This window comes from Artibeus jamaicensis, unplaced genomic scaffold (genome assembly GCF_021234435.1).
Source record: "Artibeus jamaicensis isolate MK-2021 breed Jamaican fruit bat unplaced genomic scaffold, CSHL_Jam_final contig_233, whole genome shotgun sequence".
Lineage (NCBI taxonomy): Eukaryota > Metazoa > Chordata > Mammalia > Chiroptera > Phyllostomidae > Artibeus > Artibeus jamaicensis.
The window spans coordinates 29295112-29316881 of NW_026521486.1; the positions used below are offsets into that span (position 1 = coordinate 29295112).

General features: G+C 35.6%; 1 long non-coding RNA gene across 9 annotated transcripts in view; it reads right to left on the bottom strand.

Moving 5' to 3' along the window:
- The window catches only part of LOC119042855 (uncharacterized), a 69418-nt gene that overhangs the window by 42862 nt on the left and 4786 nt on the right, over positions 1-21770 (bottom strand). For 6 of the 9 annotated variants that reach the window (XR_008390904.1, XR_008390900.1, XR_008390898.1 and 3 more), the window contains exons 3-5: positions 17658-21433; positions 1564-1631; positions 604-785 (exon numbers count right to left, since the gene is read on the bottom strand). This is a non-coding gene — a long non-coding RNA (uncharacterized LOC119042855). The remainder of the gene's footprint in view (positions 1-603; positions 786-1563; positions 1632-17657; positions 21434-21770) is intronic. The other 3 variants (XR_008390903.1, XR_008390899.1, XR_008390905.1) reach the window with 3 other exon arrangements.

The window sequence follows — 21770 nt, forward strand, 5'->3', positions numbered from 1 at the left end:
ATTTTTAACATTTTAAAAGCTATTTCACTGAAATGTAGTAGACATTAAGACATAGGGGGAAAGTGGGAAGGAACAACTATAAAGGGCACATGGACAAACCCAAGGGGGGTGGGATTAAAGGAGGGAGGTGGGGATGGCTGGGGTGAGGGGAGTGATGGGGAGAAAATGCAAACAACTGTATTTGAACAACAATAAAATAATTTTTAAAAATTTTTAAATTTAAAATAACAAAGACATACAATACATAAATTAAATTTACAGTTCCTAATTAAATAAACTCATCCATGAAAATAGCACCCCATCAGTAAAAACTACCAAAGTCCCAGGCCACTTAGAACTTTTAAGAATTCTATTGAATCCCCATTCCATGCAATGTTATTGTCAATATGCGCTTAGACTTACAAGATATATATGCCTTCTGTCGGTTAGTCTTCATTAAATCCTATGTCACCGACTTTCATCTGCAATATTTTCCTGTTGTCTAAAAGAGCACCCTTTTGTATTTCTCTGTGTGAACCTAAAACTGCTCTAAAAATGTCTTAATATAAGAGTAAGAAATTAAAAAGTTGATTAGGGGAGTACATGAAATAGACATCTACTTACTTCATTGACTTAATTTAAAATTAGCCCATGAAGAAAGCATTTTCATGAGGCCATCTCCCCAAGGCAGATTGTGGAGAATTTCTTTTTTGGGGTTGGTCAGTTCCTTAGGAAAAAGGTTTTTCCATGTGCTGTCTAGGAGAGTGGAAATCCAATGGGTGGACTTGCATTGAGCTGCTTCTTATCTGGGAGCAGAAATGTGAATAAGGAGTAAAGTAATTAATCATTTCTTTGCAAACTTTCACCAATTCATAGTGCTGGATATTGAGAAGTCCATGAGTACTTATCACTCAGTTTCTCCAAAAAAAATATTTTTGTCTCTCTGTGAACCGGAGAAAAAGAGGAAAAAAACAAGAGACAGGATGATTCCTGAATAAAACAAAGATCTCCTGACCCACATCTGATGATCATTTATCAGTTTTACTATAATCTTCTCCTTACAGTTCTAACTCCTTATAAACTTTCTAACATCTCATAAATAAGATTCTGCTGTTTAAATATCTTCTTTCTGCTTGTACCACCTGCTTAGCCTCAAAACAATTCTGAAAAATATTGCCTGAATCCTTCCCTCAAACATTTTTTCCTTCATTGGTCTCTTTCTGTCTTTCAATTTTCTTTTGGTCTTCTTTTCTAAAACTGGTGGCAGATAGATTCCATGACAAATGCCACTTGCAATAAACTGTAATGGCTGTTTAACCACTGTGCAGAGAGGGGTTTTAAGGCCAAGTTCAGCTTCACAGAGAAGAGTTCTGGAGTTAATTAGTCGTGTTTGCGGTGGTCTACAGAATGGAGAATCTGGGGCAAATGTTGTGTTTGCTGATACTAATATAAACTTTTCACTCCAGAATATAAATACTTCTCAGTTTAACCTTCCCTGTTTCTTTCCCCCCATTTATGACACTGACTTATTTATTTAACTAACAACAACCTTCTTTATCACAAAGTGGAAGCACAGGATATTACCTCATGTACAATGCAATTGCATGGTATATGCATTGGGCACAATACTTCACTATGGACTCCATAGGATACTGTGAAAATCAAATGAGATAACATGTATAAGAATGACATGAAAGTTACCATCTTGGAATATTATCACATGCTTTTTAAAGTAAATATATGTTATAAATTTTATTTTTCTCTAAGCTGTACCTAGAACAAAGCTTTGCATATAATAAAAGTACAACAAATGTTTATTTAAATGGAAATGTCCCACTCACTTTCTCTGTAAAACTCTTTCCTGATTAATTTGATATGGACTTTCAGTGTGTGTGTTGGAGGGTGAGGGGGTGGATGTTGTGTATGTGTGTTTGTGTTGTGTGGGTATGGGTATGTTGTGTGTCCATGCTGTGTGTGTGTGAAGCAGTGGAGGGCTATACCTTCACTAGGCCAAAATCAGTAAATTGTCGCTTTGAAAACTCACATATAATTGATAATGGTTTTGGAATTTCTCTTCTCTAATATAACTCGGGAGAAAAGAATTGTGTCTCTTCCCATGTAACAAATTATTCAATAAAATGTCCTGCACTACAGACATGAGACAAATAATAATTAATGTCGATGAATTATCCTGATGAAATACTCCTTAAATATCATTCTGTATGTCTATAAAATATGACTTTTTCTAAAGTTAAAAGTAAAGGTTGCTGGCGCATTAATCCCCCCACATTTTTTTTCATTTTGGGCTGAAATGGTTTTCAGGACCATTGGCCTGTTTGGCAGGGTCCCACTTTATTATTTGCAAGCTTCTATACCTGGATCCATTGTGAAGCCAGGCTCCTTCCACCAAGTTAATAGCGTTTCTACCAGCACGTTCACACTGACCTTAGGGCTCATGATACAGTATTAAAATGATAAAATAATTTCTCACTCACTGTTTCATTGGACAGCATAAAATCACGTGCATAGTTAAATTAAATATGACTATATTCCATGATTCTCCCCAGCTCAGATCTGCTCCACTTCCTGTATTTTCAAATGACTCCTAATGAATCCCACTTTACTCATACATTCAAGCAAGAAGGCTTCCAATCATCCTCATTTCTTGCTCTTCCGTGACTAGCGTATGCAGTCATGTACTAAGAGTGCTCAACGTTACCTCCTCTGTGCCTGTGACTACGTTTGCTTCAACTCCACTGTCACTGACTTGATTCAGGACATCATTATGACATTAGGAGACAACAATCATAACTTATTAATTGCTATTTCCCCTCCTTTCTCCTGTTCATTGTTCAATACTATCTATTAATTCCTCTGAAGTTTCAAGGCAGTTTTTAAGGAAACACAGTCTGCATAAGTTACTTGTTTGGATGGAAAAAGTTGAAAAACAAAACTGAACTTTAATGCTCTTTCTGTCCAAATCCGTCAGTCCCCATTATTCCCAAGTATCCTATTCTGTTCTGATCCACACTTTCATGCATTATCTGACAAGTTTTCATATGCCTCTGTTTTCTTATCAGAAAGAGGATAATAATAACCTCTACAACATAATATAACTGAACAAAAACAGAGGTTCACCACAAAAGCCAAACCTCATGAGGAAGTTGCTGGTGCAAAAGGAAAGAGGTTTTATTTCAGGTGCCATGTGGCCAGGGAGAATGGCAGACTCCCATCTGGAAGACCGTCTCCTCTTTCTGCCTTGGAAAACGTCTAACCATCCTCAGCAAGGCCAAGAGAAAAGCCAGTATCCAAAGTTCCTGCTTCATGGTAGGAAGTCCCTATCAAGGTAGTTTAGCTTGTTTCCTGCTGCTGGTCATTTCAGGCTCCATCCTGGATCCTGTGTGTGGAGCCCCACGGCCACGGGCCACGTGTCTGCCCGCACCACATGAACACACCGTCAAGTGCATCACTATGTGGGAAAGAGACAGAAGGAGAGATTTCCCTCCTAGAGGCCCTGGACCATGCTGCTAAGGCCACATAGCCATAAAAATAACAGGTGAACGCATCATGTGAGTGCAGGTCGCAAGCAAGAAAAGCTTCTTTATTTCCCTGGAATTGTATTAGCTTGGGTGTGAAACAGACCAAGTGCTGTCTCAAAATGATCATCAACTCCCCAAACTTTTGCATGATTTGGGTGTGTCCACCACTCAAACAACCCATTCTTTCCCCAGACTTGACGGGCACGCCTCTTTGTCTAGCACCCCGCCCCCCACTCCACGCCATTCTGACTTCAATGACACATATGCCTGCCTTGCCCTGGGCCTACACCAATCTTTTGCTGGAAGGGAGAAAAACAGCTTTTTTCTCTATCCAATTATTTTGCTAGTTTTTCACATGCTTGGGCCCTATCCATTGATATTTCTAGCTTTCCACACAATCAGTGTAAGAACCTCCCCCTGCTGCCATCCTGGCCAATGAGGAGACTCCAGCATTCCAAAGAGACTCTATTGGTAACAGTATGGCCACATTAGGTTACCATAGAACAATATATAGCACAGAAAGTCTGACTGTTATAAATAATAATAATAATATAGTTATTATTGTAGTAATAATAATATAGTTATTGTTGCTAGCTATTATTAATAATACCAATAAATAATAGTATAGTTATTATTTTTAAACATTTGTTCTCAAATGTATCTTCTTACTAAAAAATTTTCCAGCTGGGCCGAGCAGCAGACCCAGTTTCCCCAGACTGTCCTGGTTTCCACAGACTGTCCCAGTTTTAGCTCTAAAAGTCCTGCCTCCAAGGAAGTCTCACCTCCCAGGCAAACCAGAACAGTGACCCTCCTGCCAGTACCCCGAACAGAAGACCATTTCCAGCCTTGGACTCCATTCACACTGTATTTATGCTTCATTTTATAATAGTTTATATACTTTTTGTGTTGCAAAAGATTTGTCTGTTCTCCCAAGTTCCAATTACTAATTGATGTTGTTGTACCCTCAATTCTTAAAGCAGTACCCCAATTTTAGGGAAAATATAACTAAGTAAACTCCACAGAAGAATTCAAATTCCAAATTATGAGATATTGGCTTGGAAAAATAGATAGTGGTCAAATCAATACTTACTTTAAAGAGAGGACTTTGGCAAATAACTTGTTGATGGAATAAAGGAAGTAGGAAATTACATGGGTACATGTTCCTTCTGTTGATATAGAAAAGTACAACAGGGTGGACGTAGGGCCAGTGTGGCTGTTCTCTGAAACTTGAACTCTGTGCTCCAATGTGTTAAACTATTTCTAGACATATGAGCCATACATAGATTCTTCTTCCTTTCCTCTGTAGCATATATTAGTTTAATTTTTGTCTTTACTGTGAAGAACCTGTCCACCATAACTGTATATGATCTTTCTAAATTGTCAGATGCTTTTCTATTATTGATGATATAAATTTCTTAGTTCTGTGGTTGAAAACATTACTTGGAGAAAAAATATTATATATATATATCCTAGATGTTATATATGTTTGTAGAAAATATTATAAAAGATTAATCTATAAAACTCAAGCCACCAAACTTTGTAATATTAACAAAACACAGTTATACAGACACTGGAGTGGGGTACAGCAGTCATGTTTTCCTGTCAAATGAAGGTGGAGCAAATTTTCTACACCTTTCACTGCAGGCAGGAAAGCACAGTAGTCTACACAGTGGGTTCTGGAGATATCCCTGACATGAATGTACATTTGAAGACTTACAAGCTATGTACATAACCTTCAAAAATTTATCTGTAATCTCTATGGCTCCATTTACTCAGCCATGAAATAGAAATAACAAATAACTATCTGCGTTTCTGTTAATTAAATAAGGTATCACTGATTAAGCACCTAATACCATAAACAACACATCGCATTTTCTTGATCAATTCCAGTAGTTAATATTGTTATCATTTTATTTGAATTTGTATTTCTAATGGCTGCATAGGTGTAGAGAACTAAAAGGTCACAAAATGTGCACTATGTTTCAGAAATCTAAATCATTAAATGCATGAATAGGTATTGTCAGATCTAAAATTAATAACAAATTTTAATTCTGACTAAACTGTTGTTTTAAATTTTATTCATCAGAATGCATTAGATACTTGGAATTAATGGAGACAGAAAATGTTAGAGTCAAAAGATGTCTAAAGGCATACAAACTTATTTTTTAATTTATTTTATTGTTGTTCAAATACAGTTGTCTGCATTTACCCCCCCGCCACTTCCTCCCACTCCAGCCACCCCCACCAAACTTAGTTTGATTTTGCTTTTGAACTTGTTTCATCCCAAAACAATTTGATGTTTTAAATTTTTATTCATTAGGATGAATAAAAATAACAATTATGATTGTGATAACATGGATTATGTTGTATATTAAAAGGGCATTTTTACATGTAGTGGATTTAGGGCTCTAGCAAGTACCACCTTTACTTTCTCTGATACATTTTGCAAATGATTGAAAGATATACACATAAATGATATAAATCAAGAGCAACATGAAACTCTCCCGATAGAAGGTGAATTGGTGCACATAGCTTTTGTGTACAGCTACCAAGCGCTTTCTAATATTACGTTGCAGAGCTCACTGTTCCACCAGACTTCGGGCCTCACCCTCACGGGGTCAAAGCTCATCACTGTGTGCTTATCATGTGACACAAAAGGTGGATCACACTGTCTCCTCAGCACCCACAGGGCACTGAGTTGGTAATTCACTGCTCTCCCCTTAATAGGAGGTAACGAGAAAGTATAGAAAAGATGAAGGTGTCTCATCCAAGGTCTTCCCTCTCGAAGCAGAATAGAAATTCCCTCTCCTTAAGTAGATACGATTAGTGGGAATGAGTGTTTGTCTTACTGGTATTTTTTGTATATTAGTTGATACAGAAAAGGATGGTTTCAGTAATAATAATGTTACATGATTAAAGGCAGTTTCTGACCTTACAGTAATTGTCATGCCATCCTACTTTTGAGACAAAATAAGTTTACATAAATAATCTGAGGCTCCTATAATACAGAGACTCTGTGCTTACCATAACCTTATGAGAGTGCACACATCTTTCAACTGGTTCAAAAACTAATAGATCTTTAGAGAGCCCATAATCATGTTTTGCTCTCAGAGCAAAATATTTCAATCCAAAGCATGCCGTTTGAGAAATCTGAAGAAACAGTCTGAAAATTTCTGTTATCTCCTCAAAAGAGGGACAAGAGATCGGGGGCATGGTGCCAGAGGACAGAGTCTGTTCTTAAAAAGGGATAATGAATACCTTCCCTGTGTGCAGGATGGGTTCCTCACATGTGCTGATGACTGATGATGTAGGCAAACACTCCAGGGATCAGGGACCCGGGCGCTGTGGTAAAATACGGTCTTTAGCTAAAGGTCAAATGAAATTGCAGTGGAAACCTTGGGGAGACTCTAAAATAGGAGCTAAAAACAGGGGCCTCCTGATTAGAGAGCATGTTTAAGTCCCACTTTCACCTTTTCAGAGATATTGTTCATAGTGTGAAAATTTGACCTCTGTCAGTTTGCCAAGCAGACTGGGTGTGGGGGTCATTTCAGGCTCACGTGTGCTTGCAGAAGTTACAGCTACCTGGGGCCTGCTTTCGAAGGACCCTGCCAAGGTGAGCAAACCCAAAATCTGACCTTCCTCTTCTTTCTTTTCATTTATATCTGTTTGCAAAGTTCAAATAGTTCTTTCTCCCTCCCCCCAAAAGCGTTTCTAATGCAATAAAATGATGAAAGATTCCAAAGGGATGCAGCTATAAAAAGAGAAGGTGAGATAAAAATGTTTCACTTAGGAAGGCAGGTTATTTAGGGAAATATAATTCAAATAGCTAAGTAGCAATTACCATATTTCTTAAGATTTAGCCTTAAAATTTTATGGCACTCCCACTTTTTAACCAGAACCAAGTGTTAACTGCTAACACATTAAAGTAGGAAAGGAGGAGAGAGACTTTTTCACAGGCAGTTTGTTAACCAGAAAAGGCAATAATTCAGAATTTTTTTCATTCTCCAAATATGTGGACCCTCTTATCACATATCTACATAAATTGAGCTACAAAGGAAAATGAAAGAATAATCTAATGGCATGTATATACAATGATGAAAGAAAAGTTGAATTTTAAATATTGATATACCTATTACATACTAAGATTTTTATTTTTCTTTTATATCCATATATGCAATTATGCTTTTGAATACATCTACTTGCTTGTTATTGGTGCCCTCTTAAGAGGTTTTATGCTTCCAGAGAGAATGGATTTTGTCTTATTAACACCTAGATTCTTATTAACATCTAATTTCAACATCTGGAACAGCACCTGGTATGTTCAGTTTTCCTGCTTCTACATAGCACCTATTTGTACCATTTTACCTTTGCTTTAATGAGTAAAAACACGACAGATATACTTACATATTTCATTTCATATAATTTACAAACCATGTGAATTAGTTTTTAAGAAATAACAATGTTGATGAATAAATAACATTCTCATAACTAGTGAGAAAAATGTAACAGATTTATAGATGCATGGACTTTTCCCTTGTCATGATAAAGGGAATATTTATTTGTAATGCAAAGAGTATTTTTATTTATATTTTTAACATAGAGTGCTGACCAATTTCCCTAGCTCAGTAACAGCACTGATTCGAGCAGTTTATTGGGACCTTTGTACACTTTAGTTCCTTTGTGTGGGAAGGGAAACCTGTCATCAGCCTGAACCATAAGAAATTTTTGGTACACCGCTACTTTCAACTCCCATAATATTAACTTAAAGTGGTCAGACCAATGTTAACTTCATTTTACAGGGGGTAACTGAGGTTTTGTGAAATTAGATAAGTTGTACAGTATCCAATACCAGAAAGTAGTCAAGATCTGAACCTGTATGTAATTCCAAATGCCGTCTTCTTTTTCTTGCTTCCCAAATATTTACAGCTTTGGCAGTGAATTCTCAAAAGTACTGAATCAGGGATAAACATGTGACAGTATTCTGGGTGTTTCCTTTCTTTTAAAACAAACATGGAAAAGCGCGTAGTGAGATACAAAATTACATAAATTCTCTAAAACAACAGGGGGCTCTTGAGAAATGTCGTACTATGCACATCGGATCACGTTGCGGTTACAAGTTCTTGGCTAAGAAACGGTAGGAAGGATGGTGCACCTCCAGAGGCCCCTCCCCTACCATTGTTCTCACACGCCCATACTCAAATGGGCTGTCGGTCCATAGAATTACATAACCTGCTGAGAATGAAATGGTCCTTTTCTCTGAAGGAAAAGGAAATCTACCTATTATAAATGTCATCAATGAAATGGTAAACTTCAGAATGAGAAGTCATGTTAAAGTAAACATTTACATACTAGCTGGTGGTTCAGAAATGAATGTAGATAAATGTGGAATATACTTAAGGTAAAATGTACATTTTTGGAAAATTAAGAATGATATTTTCTCTCTTGCGAAATCGCTTTTTATATATGTTACTTCCTTCTCTTTCTTTCTCAGTGTCAAAAATTGTATTTGCTGCATTATCTGTTTCTTCATATGTATCATTAAAATAAAAAACAGTATTTCTGAAAATTTTTTATTATCTATAAGGTAATATTTCATTTCTGGTTGTCATTTAGAAACTTATAAAATCCCAAAATACCATTTGATTTTATATTTTAGCAGCAAATAAAAAACATCAAAAAATAAAAATATTCAAAGAATAAAAGAGAGAGTATTACAAATAAAGAGTACAGTGACCCAAGTGTTATTTGTGTAAGTAATTATCTACATTGACTTTCAATGAAATACATTACTTTTCAATTAGAATTCTGAGAGGGACTGCAAATTATTGAATGAACTGATGACCAAGGTTAAATAGTTCCCATACTGAGCATTCAGAACAGCCCTGTTTTCGTAAAATGACATGCATTCTCTATAGACATATAAAACAAAAACAACTAAACAACTTTGACCTCTGAGGTCATTTTTTTTTGCCTTAAAATCTGATTTTGTGAGCAAAAGATTATGTTGAAGAAAATGAAGCTTGGATATGATTTTTATGTTTAGTTGATTTCTATACTACTACTCAAATTCCCATTTACTTTTTATTAAAGCACTTGGAAGAAATAAATTCCCATGCAGAAGTTGCATTTCACTCCAGCCTCTCATTATCAACTTCCCGGCATTTTTTTTCTCGAGAAGTAATAAAAAGGAAGGAACTAGTGTTTGTTTTCAAATAGGGTATAGTGGGACTGGGGATAACTTCTGTAATCAAGAAGGGATAGATGGAGAGTTTATTTTTCCCCTTAAATAATGGAAAAGCTAAAGTCATGCTGAACACTAAGATTTGAAATAGGTAGGCAGCAGTAAGATGCAGTGCCCTTCACCATTCCCGCCGGCTGGAGCTGATTGTTTAGTTATGGTAAGAGTGCCCTCCAGAGGAATTTAGCAGGAATTTGAGAGGTATAGGAAAAATTAATAGCTGTGAACATGATGAATTTAAACACACACTGATAAAGTCAATTAACATATTAATCTTAACAAAGCAGTTAATGTATACTTTACTTCAAATTTAGTGCTGAAAGGCAACACTAGAGCCGTCACTACAAATATCAACAAACACACACTTTTCAGGTCATCCAGGGACCTTTACTTATGTATTATATGCTTAATTTAATCTAAACTATGGCATATGTTATTTTAAAGTAAATTTAGTTCAAGTAAACAGTAAGAGAATAAGATTAATAAATTCAAATTTGTGATACTATTGTTGTGTTTTCTTCATGGTATTTCTTTCCACCAGCCTTTAGAATTTAGTATAAATAAAACTGTATTCTTCTATTAATATCACTGAAATAAGGCAAAATTATAAATAATCATCATCAATTAATGAAAGTAAATTCAAAAGGAGAACCCAAACACCAAATTATAGATAATAAACCCCAATAAAATTGCAAAATGGTAAATGTTAAAAATAGGTAATAAATACATGAAATGAAAAAACGAAGCTTTATGTTTGGTATTTAACTATTTATGCTTTCTTAATTTTATAGAACGAATACTGATTATTTTCTATGATGATTTATTTTCATTATCATAAAATTTGCTTTTGCATTTTTTTTGCTAGGCACTGATGCAAATGTTGAGAAGAGAATCATATTTATTGATCTCTCTGCTTTTTACCCCACTCACTATTGGGAGTCACCACCATAAGGATTTTCTGCATTGGAAATCTTGAAGGAAAATAGAAATCACCAAAAAGCAAGTTCCTCTCAGTAATTACTAAAATAACTGAAGAGTTGAAATTTTTAAGTTCAAATGTAATACCAGAAACTGTTACGGCAGACAGTTAGTTAGATATTAATGAATAAGAAGGGAGCCACACGTTTGATGAAGCCAAATTAACCAGGAAGGAGCAGTTTCACAGTCACTCCAGGGAACAGCCAGCATCACTCGCCAAACAGATTAACATCTGAGTGGACAGGAAAGACCAGCCTTCCAACAACTCTGGGGAAGCCCTGCACTCTACTGGATTAATGGGGGAAGGAAGAAATGGTGCAGGGGAAAGTCCTTTTAGTAAATGCACGCACAGTAGAAGTCAAATGACAAAGCAAACTATGAGGCATGTGCAGTAGAAGCCAAAATGGTCACCATAAAGGAGAGAAAACTACCTTGGGGAAATCGGAGAAAAAGATCGGATAGGATAGGGTACAAAACCTCTGAAGATCCAGAAAAGAGGTTGGGCAGGGGGAGGGCACAGGCTCAGGCCCAGGGAAAGATAGAAAAGATGTTGAATAGTCTGAAAGAAAGCCTGCTCTTTTCCCAACCCAAGCAAATAGAATGAAAGCTTAACAAAGGCCCATCTGGGGGTGGGGGAAGGGGAGGCAGCAGCTGAGTCAGGTGCCTTGACAACATTCAGATGGGGAAATAAGGCACAAAGAAGTTAACTAACTTGCCCAAGGTCACACAGCCAAGAATTTTGATGCCAGTCAGGAGCAGAGACTCAGCTGGACACCTGGAGCCTCTGGCACCAGGGGTGATGGCACTGCAGGTCTGGACAGTAACCCTTCTGGGTCTGGTGGGTACAAGCGCAGGCCTGTGACCCCAGAAATTGGACTTCTTCCACAGTGAGACCAAACTGAACCACGTGTTCATGGGTGAGGCATCAAGCATGGTGTACCTTGAGGCAGAGAAGGTAATCTACCAACTGGGTACTGGGAAGTGCACCATGAAGGACTGCACCCTCTTCAAGGGCATCTGAGACCTGTGAGTTTCCTTGGACCACACCCTTTTTTCTCTCCGGCTGTACATACTCTTGCCACTACTGCTTAAAATTTTCCTATGCATGCGTCCCTAAAATTCCTTTCCTGAGATGATGCAAGAACCTATTTTCTTCAGTAACAAAACCACAAAAAAGGAAGAAAGAGTGGCAAATAAAATAAGATCAAATAAAAAGGGCAACAAAAAGAGAACAGTAACAAATATGCTGTATATTAATCCAATTACTGTTGACCTTTGAACAACATGGTTTTGAATTGCTCTGGTCCATTCATATGTGATTTTTTTCAATAAGTACCTGTACTTTTTGCACACTATTTATTGTATTATATAAAAACTTATTGTTTTAAAATAAATTAATATAGTTATAATTGATAGTATATCAATATACAAGGTCATTGAGAATATTTTGAATCATAGCATGAGGTCTGTCCAGAAAAAAGTCCAGCCACTGTAAGTATAATAAGAATGGTTTGTGTAACATCTTTTAACCTGGCAGCCAAGGACAGTGGACTGGAATGCACCTGTGTGAACAATGATGACTTCACTGTACTAGTCAGTGAGGACAGTAGATGTTGGTGAGTGAGCATAAGTACTGAGAAGCTGTCACATTAAAAATTATTGAACCAATAGAGCAATGAATCTGCACCAGATTTTGCATAAAGCTTGACTTTCCTCCATGGAAACCAATGGGATGATTCCCAGGGCCACAGCTACGGGCAAGGGGTGATTTGGCTGCTTCACCATGACAATGTGCCCACTCAAGCAACTTCTGCTATTTGCAGGTGGCATGATATTATACAGAAAAACTCCACCAAACACTGTTAGAACTCATAAACAAATCTGGTAGAGTTTCAGAATATAAAATCAATATACAAAATCATTTTTGTTTCTATAAACTAACAACAAACTATCAGAGAGAAAAATTAAGAAAAAAAATCATTTTCACTAACACTAAAAATAATAAAATATTTGGGTATAAATTTCACCAAGGAAGAGATACATCTGTACCTGAAAACTATGAAACATTGATGAAAGAAGACAGAAAAAGGCAAATAATTTTTACAGAAATAGAACAATCTTAAAATTTGTACGGTGCCACAAATGATCTTGAATTGCCAAAACAATCCTAAGAAAGAAGAAAAAAGCTGGAAACATCAAACTTCCTAAAATCAAATTATGCCACAGAGCTGTATTAGAATAGCATGATGTTGGCTTAAATTAACAGAGAGATCAATGAAACAGAATAGATAGCCAGGAAATAATTCCATGCATATATGGTCAATTGATTGATGACAAAGGAGTCAAGAGTATACAATGGCAAAGGACAGTCTCTCTTTTTTTTTAAATTTTATTTAGTTATTTTTCAAGTACAGTTTCTTGTCTATTTCTCCCATCCCAGCCCCCCGAGCCCCATGCTCCCCACTTCCCTCCCATCTCCAACCCCCCTAGCTCTCATCCCTGCATCCTTCATACTTGTTCCTCCAAATCCCTCCCCTTTTTCCCCCTTAAATTTCCTTCTCTCTTCCCTCTGGTCACTGTCCCCTTGTTCTCTATTTCAGTGTCTTTGTTTTTATTCTGCTTGCTTGTTTGTTTTGTTGTTTAGCTTCCTGTTAAATGGAATTCTATGCAGCAGAGAGAAAGAAGGAGCTACTACCCTTTGCAACAACATGGATGGAACTGGAAAGCATTATGCTGAGTGAAATAGGCCAGGCGTTGAAGGACAGTCTCTTTAATAATTGATGCTGGTTAAAGTGGATAGCCACTTATGAAATAATGAAACTGGATTCCCATCTTGCACCATACACAGTCATCTAAAAGTGGATTAAAGACTTAAATGTAAGACCTGAAACCATAAAACTTCTTGAAGAAAACTAGGGAGTAAGATTCTTGACACTGGTCTTGGCAATGATTTTTTGAATCTGGTACCAAAGGTAAAAACAACAAAAGCAAAAATAAAAAAAAATTGGACCCAATCAAGTTAAAAGCTTCTCTACAGCAAAGGAAACCATCAATAAAATGGAAAATCAAACTTCCAAATGGAGAACATTTTTGCAAGTCATATATCTGATATGTGTTTAATATCCAAAATATGTAAAAAAAATGTATACAACTCAAAATCAAAAAATCCAATCAAAAATTTGGAAGAGGAACTGAACAGATATTTTTTCCAAAGAACATACAAATGGCCAGAAGGCCATTAATCCTCGATATTTGCACCCTCAGGGAGATGCAAGTCAAAATTACAGTGAAATTATCACCTCACACCTGTTAGAATGGCTATTATACTGAAGACAAGAGCTAACAAGTGTTGGCAAGGATGTGAAGAAAAGGGAACCCTTTTACATGGCTGGTAGAAGAATAAATTGGTGTATCCATTATTTAAAATGGTATAAAGCTTCCTTGAAAAGTTCAAAACGGAACCAGCATATGATCCAGCAATCCCACTTCTGGGTATGTAAGCTCAGAAAATTAAAACAAGATCACAAGACCTTACACATTTCCATATTTATTGCAGCATTATTCACAATAGCCAAAAGATAAAAACAACCTAATTGCCCATGAATAAAGAAAATATGATACATATATAATGAAATATTTTACAAACATGAAAATAAGGACATTATGCCATTAGTGACAACAAAGGTAGAACTTGAACACATTATATAGTTAAGTGAAGCAAGTCAGATAAAGAGAAACACTGTATAATACCACTTGTATGTGGAATAAAGAAACCAATCTCATAGAAACAGAATAAGTGGTGGTTACAAGGGACTGAAGGCTAGAAAAGTGAGCAGATGTTTATCACAGGGGACATATATGATGAATATGTTCTAGGGATCTAATATACATGCAGTGATTAAAGTGAAAAATACTGTATTATAATACTTGAACGTTGCTTAGAAATTAGATCTGAATGTTCTCACCACAAAAAAAAAGTGATAGTAATTAAGTGACATGATGCAGGTGATAATCACTTCAAAATACATAATGTATTAAATTAACACGTTTTATACCTTAAACTTGCGCAACAATATAAGTATATCTCAGTAATGCTTGAAAATAAATTCAGGCAAAAGTTAATAGGTATTTTAAATGTCTCCCAATTTTTATTTTCATTTTGATGAATCTTAATATATATAAATTATAGGAAAAAAAGTTATTCAGTGACTTTTATCTTTAAGAAGATAAAAGATTCTTGAGACCAAAATTAGACTGAACTTCATTCCTGAAGAGACAAATGAATCTAGTAATCTCATAAAGTACATTACAAAGCTGCAACATAAACCTTTAATTCCAACTCCAAATATCATCTATTACATTGGATATGGAAAAGACAGTAAGAATCTCAAAGAATAATACATTCTAGGAGAAGTTTATTAAAGTAGTCTTATAGACTTAATCACCCATCCCACCTTGGGAGGGAGTGAAAGAGGATTAAACAGCGAGATTATTACTGGTAATCGTTCGGTTGTGTATTTAAATGTGTACACAGTAAGTGCTAACGGAAGAGATTGAAGAAAATGATTTGGGTTGTGGTCACATCGGTTACTCAAGGTGCTCAAACAAAGCATGGGAACAGGTCATTTCATTTGCGTAGCAACTGATAAGATAAAATCAAAGGTGGACAGAGCTCCTTTCCTAGTGTGGTAGTCAATCATTAAACATGAAATGAGCTTCTGAGCTCACTGTTTGCATTCGAATACTGAGAGAAATAAAATTTTAAATAAGGAAGAAATTATAAGGTAAGTAATATTAATGTGGAATGTGTTGTGAAATATTTTTCATGTTTATATAATTATATAAATTCCTAAATAATTGTGAAAAATACTTATTTATGAGTAGAGTAGAATTTCTATAAGCAAAATTTTTTTCAATGTACTTTTTAAAAAATTTCAGGGGTGATCTTTCTGGATAAGAATTGTTGGGAAAGCAGGGTATAACAAGAATATTTTGTCTAATCATTTAATTGTTGAAGATCTTGATCTGAAACTTTTTTCAAAAATGAAACTATGAAACCCAAAAAGGTTAAATGATATTGTCAAGGTCAGTATTTGGCTTCAACCAAAAACAATTTGAATTCAAAGAAAGAAGAGGGTAAATAGAAACTTTAGAAGCACTGCTACATAACCTCAAATATTTTAGTCCCAAGTGGAGCATGCAGTTGAAGAATAGTAATTAGAGAGAGTGAGTGATGAATCCTTGAGAAACGAGTGGTGAGATTAATAAAGTCCTTCCTATAAATCCATCACTTCAATTTTTTTCATTTTCTAGTTTATGAAACTACCTTTCATTATTGATGCATGCTCATTTCCTATGGTTCCAGCCTTTTCAAATGAGAATTCAAATTGAGCAATTCTCAGTTAGACACCAGGCTTCACACTGAATCTGTCACTTCGATAATAGTTAAAAGACGCTCATAAGCTCATTATTATAACAAACATTCTGCATATATTTATGTGCTAGATTTTACTACAGAGAAAATAAAAATCAAGAAAATTATGACTAAATCCCTGCCTTCAAGAGTTTATGTTCAGTAAGAAAGAATAAAAATCACAATTACAGTTCAAGGTGCAATGTGATAATGACTATGTGACATAGAGACTCTATTATAAGAATTTAGTATAAACATAGTGTAAGAAAAGAATATTAGCTGTCAAAGTGATCTTGGTAAATTAAAGTTATAGAATCAAGCAAAATAACTGTATCTGACAAGCCACATAAAAAAGAAAGACATTTTCCCTGAGTTCCATAATATCTAAGAAAGTAAAAAATTAACCACAAGTTAATAGATATAAAAAGATAACAGAAGTTAATAACAGAGCCTAAAAAGAAAATAAAGAAAACCCAAGATTACAGCTCTGGTCAGACAGTTAGTAGAAGCAGACATTTAACAAACTGGACTTGTGGAGGTTCTTGGTGAATTGCTAAGAAGGTATAATAATAACATAGAGAATTTGGTAGGCACAACATTTACATTGCTTTCAGTGGGATTGTGCATTCACATCGTACCTAATTTCTGCATCTCTGAGAATTAACTTAATTCAGGAGACCCATGAATTAAATCATTTTATCTGAAATATTACCTTTCTAAAAGCGATTTTGAAGTAAATTAAACTGTTGCAAAAGTCCAGATACAACTAGAGTTTCCAATCTTTATTTGATAAAGCCCAGCTTTAGCACTGCTATAACGCTCTCATGTGGTTAGAATTGGGGAGGATAATTCAGGATAAGACAGAGAAGACTCCTCTTCGAGAATAAGCATTAATTTCAGAAACATTGAAGAAATGTTGGATGATGATGTTGAGTTAAATACAAAGTATGCAGCATATATAATACATAATATGGATGGTGTCTGGGAAGAAAGAAAACACAATATTTTCTCATTTAACAAGGTGGATTTTGATAAAAGATCCCTTTTAAAGTCAAAGATGAGGGTGAGAGTCCCCAGTTATTGTTTTTCCCACGTATCCCCAGGCAAGTATTTCCTTGTGGCTCTCAATTTTTCAACTATAAAGAAAATGGGTTTTCATTTGCCCAGCCTTTTTCACAGAATTTTTGTGAGGCCCAAATGATAAAACATATCAACTGAAAAGAACTGTAAAAGATTAAATGGACATCTGTGTTTAAGGCGCATGATTGGGGAAATACTGTGAGCCAAAAATATTAGGAAACCACTTATGGAAGAGAGTAAGTCATATTCTGTAACATACAGTTTAAGACTATTTCTTAGTCAGCAATCACAGTGCTTTATTTTTTATATTTTATTACCTCTCCAATAAATTCCCAGCTTAACTTAAAATTAGCATCTGCATTTTATACTTTTAATATTGGTGTAATATAATTAAATAATAAAAAAACTTCATTGCAAAAGACTTACTTACATTTCAATATCATATCATAAAATTGTCAAGTTTTGTCTGGATACCTTTGTGACTTTCTGTTCCATCACTGACGTATAAAGCAGAGTCCAATTTAGTAATTTGTCATTGGCAAAATGACTGTCATGCATGCTGAAATTTTCTGCTGGTGAAAACTAGGACGTGTTCTTCCCAAACTTTGACTTATATAGAAATTTAAAGTAAAATCAATTGTTTGCTTGGGCAACTCTGAAGCACAAAAATAGAAACATTATCATTTGAATATTGAATGGCAATAGACTGAGATGATGAGAATCATTCATTTTTATGTTGGAGATCATCTATCTCACAATTTCCTATATCATATTGCAATGGGCTAATAAAAATGAAAAGCTCTGTAAAACATAATGTGTAATCAATAAATTCTAGAAATTCGTCTCCTCACTGCAGGACTTCTCACAGCTCTTAACGTGCCAGCATTTTTCTTGATATCTCAGAGGGAACTCTCATAAACTCAGTTTCCCACACATTTGGGGTTGGGGGGCTATTGACCTCTTTTATCTCCCAGTACTAGAGATCGAGAAAGCCTCCAAATTATGTATACTCAAAAGGCTCCAGTTTCTTCTCCCAGCATGTGTGGATATTCTTTTGAGGTATGCCCAAAATCCAAAGGAAGCAGAAGTTAGACCCATCCGTCCGTGAGATTCAACTAGTGAGAACTAGTAGGGACCGGGAATTACTGTTCTGTACTGTGTAAACTATGGCAGTGATACACGAGAGCTACCAAGGACATGTAAGAATGGTGCAGACAGAAAGGAAACAGGAAGGAAGAAAAAATTCAAAATTCTGAAACAGGAAGAAAGAAAAACCGAATTCTGGAATCTTAGATCAAGCAGTGTCTGAAGTCAACTATATCTCTTAACATTTTAATTATATAAACCAGTAAATTTTCTCTATTTTCCCACCCCACTCCTAAACCAACTTGCAAACAAAACAAGCTTTACCAATGAACATGGGCAAAATCTGGACAGGCTCCCCAGCTTTGACTCAATAGCTGATATTTTGTACATATCAATCACCCTTAAGATCACCATACTCTTTATATTTGTTGCTCATTTATTATATATAAAGACAAAATGAAGGGGAACCCCAAAACCCAGAATTTATTTACAAAAAAAGTTGTGTATTTATTCTTACATGTTTAAACCTCAGTCACCTTCAGAGTACTCTCTATTTGATGCAATATACCTATCAAGATAGTTTTTCTACTGCTCATAATAGTTTTTGAACTTGTCAATTGTGATGCCTTTTAGGGCTTCTGTCTTTTTTGTTTCACCTCTCCCACATCAGAAAAATGTTTCTTTTGGAGGACTTTTTTTTTCATCTGGGGAAACAACAAAAAAAATGTCACTTGGGGTGAGATCTGGTGAATAGGGAGGGTGGGGCATGGGGATTGTGCCATTTTGGGTCGAAAATTGCTGAACACGCAGCATGGTGTGGTCAGGTGCCCACGTAAGTCACCCATGATGAAATGGACAAACATATTGAAAGAGTCTTCTAAACAAAATTCACTGAAGCAGAACCCAGCCTCTCACAACAACACCAGCTAGGTACACTGGTACAGATGGGTTTCTAGAACACTCATGTAGCTGAGGGAGCCTGTGCAACAATGGAGATAATTATTTCCTGCCCCCCCCAGGAGATAATTTCAGTGTTTATTGTAGAGAGTCCTCTCTCATACTGTGGCTCATACTTTGGGACATGTCTTGCTCTTGTCATGTATCTCACCGATTTTTCCCCTCAAAAATTTGGGCAAAAAATGCGTTATTTTATCTCTGCTCTGACTCATTATATTGGCTTTAAATTTATTTCTCAAGGGAATTTTGTTTTATTTGCAATTTCCCCTCAATTTCTTCCCTCTGTGCTACTCTAATTGAAGCATAATAATGAATCAATGGAACAATTCCAACAAACTATTTTCATCTAAATCTCTCTGACCCAAAGGAGTGCTTTTTGTTATTAGGACTGCAGAACTGAGCACACAGAACATAATAATCTGGCGCCTAAAAGGTTTGAAGACTGTTGGATTTCATCCTAGAAAAAGTAATCAATCTTCTATTTTCTCTTGCTATGGGTATTGCTCTCTTTGGTCTCAACATGTGCTCAAAAATCTGGTCTGCCAATCTCTTTCTCCTTCTGTCCAAGAAAAGATGTTCCTAAAGTGCCTGATGTTTTTAGGAAATAAATGTGATAAAAATTCTTAATAACTGGCATGCTATTATGTTTGAACTCTTGATGGTATTTCTTGTTGAATAAGAATTACTTTCAAAGAATGAATATCTAATGGTATAATTTAATAGAAGATAGTTTGAAACTACCAGCCCTAACTGCTAATTTAAATTATATCAATAAAGCAACTACCGTATTTTGCCTTGTATAATGTGCACCCACACTTTGTGCAAATTATACATGGGATTATTATACCCATGGTACCTAATTGTTGTACTCATGTATAATGTGCATCCTTATTTTTCCCCTCAAAAAGTTAGGCAAAAAATGTGCATTACACATATCAAAATATCATATCTTTTTATTTATCCTTTAAAATTGATATTATACTTACACATACTTTTCTCATTGGTTATTATTGGTTATGGAAAGAAAAATGATAATATTGAAAGTAAAGAAATTGATGTAAGAAAATTAATTTACTGATAATAAAGAAAAATGATAATAACCTTGTTGTGGTTTCTCCGGAGCCTCAATAATAATGTATAAGCTTCATTTCATAAACAAACCCTGCTATTGAGAGTAACTGTTTGGAGCAAAGTGTTGCACATACCGCTTCCTGGATCACTAAGAAATGGAGCCAGGTCAGTTAGTGATATCTGTCATGGGGATGAGTGGTTATCCATGCACAACAAATTTGCTCCTCTAAATTTAGCCCAAGGTTGGTAGGAAAACATAAAGATCATTTGATATAAAGATATATTAGCATATATTTCACATTGACTTCAAGTGAACAGAATTAAACCAGGAATTAGAGATTTTTTTAATCTTTGACTGATGTATTTATTTTTTAAAAATTAAACCTCAGAAACACCTCACATTTCTCAGAGTTGAAATTCCAGAAATAGGACAGTCATAAAAAAAAACTTTTCTTTACATACCTTTCTTTAACTCAATAGGATTCCAACAGAGAAATATCAAAGCTTCCTTTAAAAACTTTTCAGTGCTTACATAGAGAAAATATTTGCTTGAGGGTGGAAAATGTGGGCTGCCCCGGACTTAAATCTGAAATCTAGTTAATTGCAAGTTTAATTAACTTGATATATTAAGAATTAGTAAGAAAAAGGCTGACTGTTGTGTGCAGAAGTTATCGAGCCATGTAAAATGAAAAATAGAGACATTTGTTGAAGAAAATACAAGATATAAGAAACATCATACATAGGAAAATGATGCCTCAGTCTCTTTCAAGGTAGGCACCTTAGGACCTCACACAGTTCTAATCGCCATCAGCTGCCCCATCATCTTTTCCTGGATCTCATCTACAGTCTGACATCTCTTTCCTTTCAAAGTTGATTTTAGTTTCAGGAAAATCCAGAAGTCCCAGTATGCCATATCTGGGCTGAAGGGAGCTGAGTTGGCTACCTGGGTGATTTGATGTTTCACCAAAAAACTTTGTACAAGACATGAATACACGAGCGGGCCCATCATCATGATGAAGCTGCCAATCACCAGTTGTCGATAGCAGCAGCCTTCTGAATCATCTGAATAGTTTCCATGGAAGAATATTCAACCTAAATGGAAAATTTGAAGCAGATTCATTGCTCTACTTGCTCAGTCATTTTGAATGTGACCACACAGGACACATGCTCACTCGATGGCATCTACTGCCCCCACTGACTAGTACAGTGAAGTTGTCATTATTCATGTGTGTGCATTCCAGTTCACTCTCCTTCACTGCCAGGTTACATGATGTCATGCAAAACATTCTCATCATATTAACAGTGGCTGGGCTTTTTCTGGACAGTCCTTGTATATTCATTAACTACCCTTAGAACATATTAACTGAAACTGCTAAGGCTCAGCTTGTCCTTAACAGTTTTAACAATAGTATTACATATTTCTATGAAC